Source organism: Mesoplodon densirostris, chromosome 16 (assembly GCF_025265405.1).
Source record: "Mesoplodon densirostris isolate mMesDen1 chromosome 16, mMesDen1 primary haplotype, whole genome shotgun sequence".
Lineage (NCBI taxonomy): Eukaryota > Metazoa > Chordata > Mammalia > Artiodactyla > Ziphiidae > Mesoplodon > Mesoplodon densirostris.
In genome coordinates, this window is record NC_082676.1 from 77,003,148 (window position 1) to 77,011,482 (window position 8,335).

Here is an 8,335-nt window from a genome sequence, read left to right on the forward strand (position 1 = left end):
GCCACCATCACCTGCCATAATTTCTTCCCTATTCTAGTGAATGACTTCCTAACTAATTTCCCCTCCTTGAACTCACTACTTCTCCCTCCCACCTCAATTTAAAGCAGTGTCAGAATTTGCATTGCTTTTGGGATTAATTCCAAACTCTTTGCAATGACTTACAAAGTTTGGCCTGGTCCAGCCTCCACCTATGTCTTCTGAGTCATCTTGCATGGCATTTGCCCTCACTCTATAAGCTTTGGTCACGATGACCTTTCAATTCTTCAAATATGATTTGCTCCCTCCTGCCACAGGGTCTTTGTATATGTTATTCTTTCCACCTGGAATCATCTCATTCTTCCTTATCCAAATTAACTTTAATCCTCCTTAAAATCTCATTTCAATCATCTTGTCCTTATGTAAGAACCTCCTAATTCCCACTATACTCTCTTATATCTCCCTCCTTCAGAGATCAGATTAAGTTTACTCTTATGTGAATGATTTTCAGACTTTAGGCTTAATCAGAACAGACACAATGTCTTTTCATATTTATTATGGTATCCCTAGCTATGGTGCTAGGTAATGAATAAATGGGTGGAAAAATGAAGCTAGATAGGAAAAACATGTGTGACTTGATATGGTCAGACAATCAGTAGGTCTTCATTGAATGAATGAGGAGAAACTTAATTTGGTTTTAAGAAAGTAAGAATCATGGGTCAAAAAACAAACTGCAAATGCTCTATATTTAATTTCGTATTTTGAAGTTGTTCTCACAGCAGAGTCCCAAGATTTACATCAATTCATTCATTAAGATGAAAATAAAACCAGAAAGGATTCAAATATGAGAAGAGAGATTCATCCATGCAGATAATCAGGATTTAATTTATGATAGAAAATGATGACAATATTTCTTGCAATACTCAATAAAAAAAGGAAAAATTGTATTTAAACAAGAACTCGAAATCATCTGTGTTTTAAAGACCTTGGTTTCATGTGCCATAAAGATAAAAATTTCTGTTATACTTCATCATCAAGTGTAACCTAATATGATAAAATATTCATGTATAGGAAATTCATAAGTGAAATAAATAAGAATGGTTGATACTTTCCCTTGAGAAGTTGATAGAAATTTCTGTTTTAGTTTTAATAGTTCCTTTAATTTTCATGAGTAATCTAAGAATTTTCAAGTTGCTTATATAATTGCAAAATAGATTCAAACATACTTCATATATATTTATTCATTTCTTACAGTCAAAACATATATAAATAAAAGTAAAGAGATGCAGAATAGTAGTTTTGAAAATATCTTAAGCACCATTGATAACAAGTGTTAGTAATATGTTGACAAAAATTCAATCCATTTTTCTTAAACTCAGGGAATATTAAATTCTTTTGCAATAAAACCACCTAGTCAATATTCGTAGATGTGTCTGAAGTACTGATAAAAATAATATGTAGCACATTTATCTATGTTTTTAGTGAACCAAGACTGTCAGAGGGATTTAATAAATATGCCCATTGTATGTAGTCCCTGACATAACCTAAGAGAATTAAAAATTATACAGTTACTAAGTCTACAGGAGTACTTGAAAATTAAGCAGATGATTGAATAGCCTTGTGATCACTCTTCCAAACTTTATAAATTTGTAGTTTTGCTTTATCACAATTAAATTAAAACATTTTTTTCTGAGCTTCTAAAATAATGTGGAATTATCAGCCTGTTGGAATCTATTGGAAGATTTTTCCTAGCTCCTGTTTATTGAGTACTGCTTATATGCCAGTTTCTGTGCTCTTAATTAATTATTTAATTTACTCTTCACAACAATCACATGAGGTTAAAAACTCACAAAAAGTAAGAGTTTACTCAAGTATTTAAACCAAGATCTCTCCTTCAAAACACCAGAATTCTCAAAAGCCTATGCCATGCCTCCTTCCATCTATATAGATTGCATAGATACATTTATTTCCTCAAATTCATGAAAGTCTATAAAGCACATCATCAACTTAATAGTAACTACTTTGTGAGGGGGAAAAAGACACCCATATAATGCATACTTTGATTTTAAGACACATTCCAATTTTAGAAAAGTTATATGTGAAACAGAAAAACCCATAGATCGAAAAAGTATCTGATTTATTAGCAGTGAACAGTATTCATGGTATTCCAAAAATGTAGAAATAAAATATTGGGCATTTAGTAATGGAAAATCATTCTATTCAAACTAGCAACAGAACAGTGAAATACTTAAAAATCCATATAAATCCCATCCCCTGACTTCCAAGGAGAGCAAAAGAGCTGGAGGTCCAATCAGTTGACAATGGCCAATGATTTAATCAATCATGCCTATATAGCAAAGCCTCCATAAAAGCCCAAATGGCCAGGACTCTAAGAGCTTCCTGGTTGGTGAACATGTGGCATTTGGGGAGAATAGCCCTCTCCGAGAGAGCATGAAATCCCTGTGTCCTGTCCCCATGACTTGTCATATGTATCTCTTCCATCTGGCTGTTGCTGAGTTATATGCTTTTGTAATAAACTGGTGATCTAGTAAGCAACATGTTTCACTGAGTTCTGTGAGTCACACTAGCAAATCAATCAAACCCAGGGATGGGGTCGTTGGGACCTCCAAATCTATAGGATTTATAGCCAGTTGGTCAAAAGTACAGGTGATATCCTGGGCTTGTGATAGGCGTCTGAAGTTATTTTATTTTAAAGTTTGATTACTAGTGAATTTGAGCATTTAAAATATATATTGTGACTTCTAGTTTCTCATCCAGTATGTAAAGAACTTAGGAGTCACCACTACATCCAAACAAGTAAAAAGCTCAACAAACTCCTCTTAGATCTGTGATAGGTCACTCTGATCACCAAATTTGTGTGAGCGTGTATGTGTGTGTGTGTGTGTGTGTGTGTGTGTGTGTGTGTGTGTGTTGGGGCTGGGAGAGGTCGCTTTCCCCACACCAACAAGCAGTTCTCCAGATATAAGCAGGGTCCTACAATTCAATTCAATTCTTACACTTTCTACCTGGAGAGACAGCATCAGATTCCACAGGTTCAAGGCTTAATCCTACAAGGTTGCTTCTTGTTCTAGCCATCCTTTCACCTAAGGGGAGAAAACCCTAAGAAGCACTGGTGAAGTTCACAGTCCAGGAGCAGAGGCTCACCAAAAGACCAAGACCTAATCATAGGACTATAAAATGCCACCTTTCTCCCCAGAACTTATCACTGCATCACTAAAGACCTATTTGTCACGGTCCCTTCTACACAGTACATCATGTCCGCCTTTCAACACCTGAAGGGTAGTTTATCTGTGACACCTGGGGCAGGAGAGGAAGCATGATGATGGTGCAGATAGAGAAGGGGAGTAACAGAGAATGTCAAGTGTAGGGTAATTTAAGGGGACAAAAGGGGACAAGGAGATAGTACCCTACAAAAAAGTGATTGTTAATTAAAGGACAACAATAAATGGAGACACGATTTGAAATGTTTGGTGGTAAAACCTGGCATTGGTGCTCTCTGTCCAAGGTGGACAAACTTTACTCTCTGTGCAGCTGTAGCCCTGGGGAAGAAGGATTTACATTTTGGCAGCTTTTTACTGTCTGTAATGAGTTGTATGGTGTCCCCCCAAAGCATAGGTCTAAGTCCTATGCCCCATACTGTGAATATGATCTTATTTGGAAATAGGGTCTTGGCAGATGTAATTAAGGATGTTGAGATGAGATCATCCTGAATTTAGGGTAGGCCCTGAATCCAAAGACTGGTGTCCTTATGAGAGAAAGGAGAGCGAGATTTGAGAGACAGAGGTGGGAAGGCCCTGTTAAGATAGAGGCAGAGATGGGAATGATGTGTCTACAAGCCAAGGAATGCCAAGGATTGCTGACAGCTACCAGAAACTGGGAGAGGCAAGGAATGACTGTTCCCTAGAGCCTCTGTAGGCAGCATAACCCTGCCAGCACCTTGATTTCAGACTTCTAGCTTCCAAAACTGTGAGAAAATAAATTTCTGTGAAGCCACCAAGTTTGCGGTATTTGTTATGACAGCCCTAGGAAACTACTACACCATCCCGTTTCATAGATGCTCAAAGAGTTAGATGATAGTAAAAAGTCAGAGGCTACTATTTAAAATTCATCATACTACATGGATGTTTAGTGGCTGCTTGTAAGTGACAAATCAATAGAAATGTACAAAGCTGGGCCATTAAGAAATCACCATGTTTAGCTTGGGCAAGTGAAACTCCTTTCACTTGGGCAAGTGAAATTGAGACCCTAAGAGAGGCTATGCATTTGCTTTAAAATTTTCTCTCTCTACTACATAATATCTTTAATAATCCATATGAGAAAACAAATATAAAAATAAAAATGTGTAAGAGAAAGATAAACTTACTGATAGAAAGTAAGGCTTGGAAGGCCTGTTTTAATATTTGACGAAAAAAAGGAAGACATGGCCAATGATGTATTCCTTATTAATAATTTTGAAAATGCAGATTATAAAAAGGATTTTATTTTCAGCTATTAAATTGGCAAAGATAATAACTAGTGTTGACCAAAGTTCAGAAAAATGAGAGCTTTCACACAGTATAGTTGAAATTTATTGATACTACATTTCTAGAAGACAATTAGACAATATGTTTTAATAGCCTTTCCATTTCAAATATAGCTGGACCCAGGAATCTTAATTCTATTTATTCACTCTGAGAAAATAATCAGGGATCTGGGAAAAGGATATATGCAAGATGTTTGCTGCGTTGTAGCTTATATTAACACAAAAATTGAAAACAGCCTAAAGGTATATTAATAAAAGCTCATTGACTAAATTATGATACACAGGTATGGTATACCTCAAAGATATTGAGGGTTTGATTCCAGTCCACCACAATAAAACAAGAACTGCAATAAAGTAAATTACAGTTTTTTTTTGGTTTCCCAGTGTGTATGAAAATTATGCTTACAGTATACTGTAGTCTATTAAGGGTGCAATAGAATTATGTCTAAAGAAACATTGCATATACCTTAATTAAAAAATACTTTATTGCTAAAAAATGCCAGCCATTATCTGAGCCTTCAGTGAGATGTCTTCTTTTTGCAACAGTGACATTAAAGATCACTGATCACAGATCAACACAGCAAATATAATAATAATGACAAAGCTAGAAATACTGCGAGAATTACCAAAATGTGATACATACAAAGTGAGCAAATGTGGTTGGAAAAGTGGGGCCAATAGAATTGCTCGATGCAGAGTTGCCACAAACTTTGAATTTATGAAAAAACATAATATCTGTGAAGTGCACTAAAGTGAAGGACCATCAAAGAAGGTATGCCTGTAATCTCTACAACTGAAATTTCTTTAGGTATTAAAACTGATGTAATAGAAGAATGTGTAATTATTATACAGGATTATGATGTTCATGACATATTAAGTAAAAAGAATAAATTATAAAACAACATCCTATATGATCACATTTTTGGAAAACTGTACACAGAGGACAAACCAAAAAGATGCATATAAAATGTAAACAGTGGTCATCTCTGGGCAGTAGGACTACTCTTGACTTTGTTTTTGTTTTGTGTGTGTTTGTCAGAGTCATATTTTCCAAATTTTCTACTGTTACAAAATGTTATGAAAGAAGAAAGGAAAATAATACTTAAAAAATATGTCTTGCCGGCCAGATGATCAACTCCTTGAAGTCAGGGATTGTGAACAAATCTTTTTTTTTTTAATCTTCAACACCATTGACTTTTGTGTCTGGCAAACAGAAAGAAATCAATTGACATTTCTCAAAATGAAGTCACAATGCTTCAAACAAAAGCTACAGGGCTAAATAAAATAGGATGTTTATTATAAAGATTTCCCCAATGTGAATTCTTAATAGAATATTGTCAAGTTGCTTCATTTCCCTCTTAAGTCACAATTTATTACAGATAATGGTATTCCACTGCTTTTAATACATCTAGTCTACTAATTCTCCAACAAACGGGTTGATCTACATATACAAATAGTTTTCAGAGATTGCATTCTCTTTTATATGAGTATTACTATATTCTTAATAAAGAAACATATAAATCTACTTGTAATCCAAAAATACAGGCTAACATTGGGTTTAGATGCATCTAAACTCAAATTTTGTAGGTGAATGGCAGACATTTCCAAGGATTATGGGATACTACAGTTACTAAGTTGAAACACTTAACTAATGAAAAAAAATTATAAAGATATCAGATGTTCAAACTTGCCTTTTCCTTCAGATTAAGAGATAGATTTATTTATACAATACAGCTGAAACAGGGACCTATAAGACATGTTTAGTCTCCTTGACTATTCCCCAAAGATCATCAGAAATGATGATTGGATGTTTTGACAGGCCCTGCATTGATTATGAGAGTGATTTTTGTACATGATACTCTTAAATAGTAACCTATATAATTTATGTGACTATAAAAAATATTGTTTTATTTTAAAGTTATACAAAAAACTGTTCAACAATGTAAGAATACAGAATATGCTGGGTCTTATGAGGGTACTTAAAAGTCCTCTTCTATCATGTGAATGCCCCAAAAGTTTTGATTATACAAACTGAGTTCAAGAGTACCTATGATAATAAAAAAAAACTACTACTAATAATTTAAATATCCTGTGGAAAATACTCCACTCTAACAGTTGATTTAAATGTCAAACATATAAAGATTCTCTAATATAAGTATAAATGGAAGAATTAAGGAATTGGGTATTTATAAGATTAAATGAGTATTTTGACTTAAAATGTCTTTTAATTTGTGTTAATTCTCCATTTTTTTTCTATGCTGCCAAAATCCTAACCTCTTTTGATTAAAAAGATGCTAATCCTATGGTTCAAGAAACCTTACTAATTAATAATAATAATAATAATAAAACATGAGACGAGTCCTGTGAGTCCCACAAAAGTATTGAGCAGTGCTGACTTCATTCTTTTCTGCATGACTCTCCTTTTCCTTTTTTTGTAGCTATCAGGGCTCCCTGTTCTGTTGCCCGAAGAAACATAATGCAATATTCAGACTTCAATCTTACTTTGTCAGCAAACAATGCCCAAGGCTTAACTTAGTTGCTATTTTGTTGTTGTTGTTGTTTATTTCTGTCAAAATGAGCTCCTCTGAAATTATTTTCATCAAGAATTTTCATCTCGTATTTTACCATCTGAGTTTGAATGATGATTTTCTTGAACTATTAAGACAGTTTTTTTTTTCCAGTGTTTTCTACTAAGGATTGTATACAACTTCAGGAAACATGAATTTATAAAAATATTTCAACAAATTTATGACATACTCAAAATGAGAGCACTGGTATTTCACCAAGGAATATAATTGAATTTTAAGGCAAAGTTAAAAATGACAAAGCTAAAAATGGCTATCCTGAGAAGTGGAGACCCTTAACTTGTAAGGTCAATTTGAGAGGTTTGCTGTAGCCTCCCTTCTTGGAGTAACTTGGAAATGCAGTAGAGGGCCAAGGAGACCCAGGATAATTCCCATATTTCTATGTGACACCCTTTCTTAAGTGAATATAAAAACCCCATTGTAAACATGTGTGATGAACCCTGCTTTTATGTTTGGAGTGATGGCGAAAATGCAAAGGCATGGCATCAAGAGTGCTTTTTTCCACTTGTGTGATCAAATTTTCAGTCTGTAATTATAAATAAGCTTTACTCTTGCCTTTATTAGGTGTTCACTGCTGCATAACAAATAACATCCAAAACTTGACTTAAAGTTTATTATCTCACAGACTTTGTGGGTCAGGAAATCAATCTAGGAGTGGCTTATCTAGATCCTCTGCTTTAGGGCGTCTCATGAGGCTGCAATGATATAGAGGCTAAACTCATCTTGATGCCTATTAGGGAGGAACTGCTTCCAAATTCACTCTTGTGTTTGTTGCTAGGATTCAGTTCCTTGTGGGCTGCTGGCTGGAGCCTCCCTCAGTCCCTTGCCACGTGGGCCTCTCCTGAGGGTAGCTCCCAACCTGGCAGCTTGTTTCCGTCACAGTGAGCGAGTGTCAGATAAGGAGAGAAGCCTGTGTTTTGACAACCCAATATCGGAAGTGACAGCCCATCACTTCTGCTGTATTCTACTCATTAAGAGCTAGTCATCTGGTCCCAGCCACACCCGAAGTGTGTACGCCAAGAGGCAGGACCATCTTGGAGGCTGCCCGTCCCACACAAGATACATTCACACCTTCCCAGATCCCCCAAATTCTCATGGCGTTACATCAGCTCAAAGTCCAGAATCTCATTACTGAAGTCAGGTCAGGGTGGGTGAGGCTCCCTGTGTGTGATGCTTTAGGTGTAGCTCCTGGAGCACAGTTCCTCTCCACCTGTAGACCCATGAAGACAAG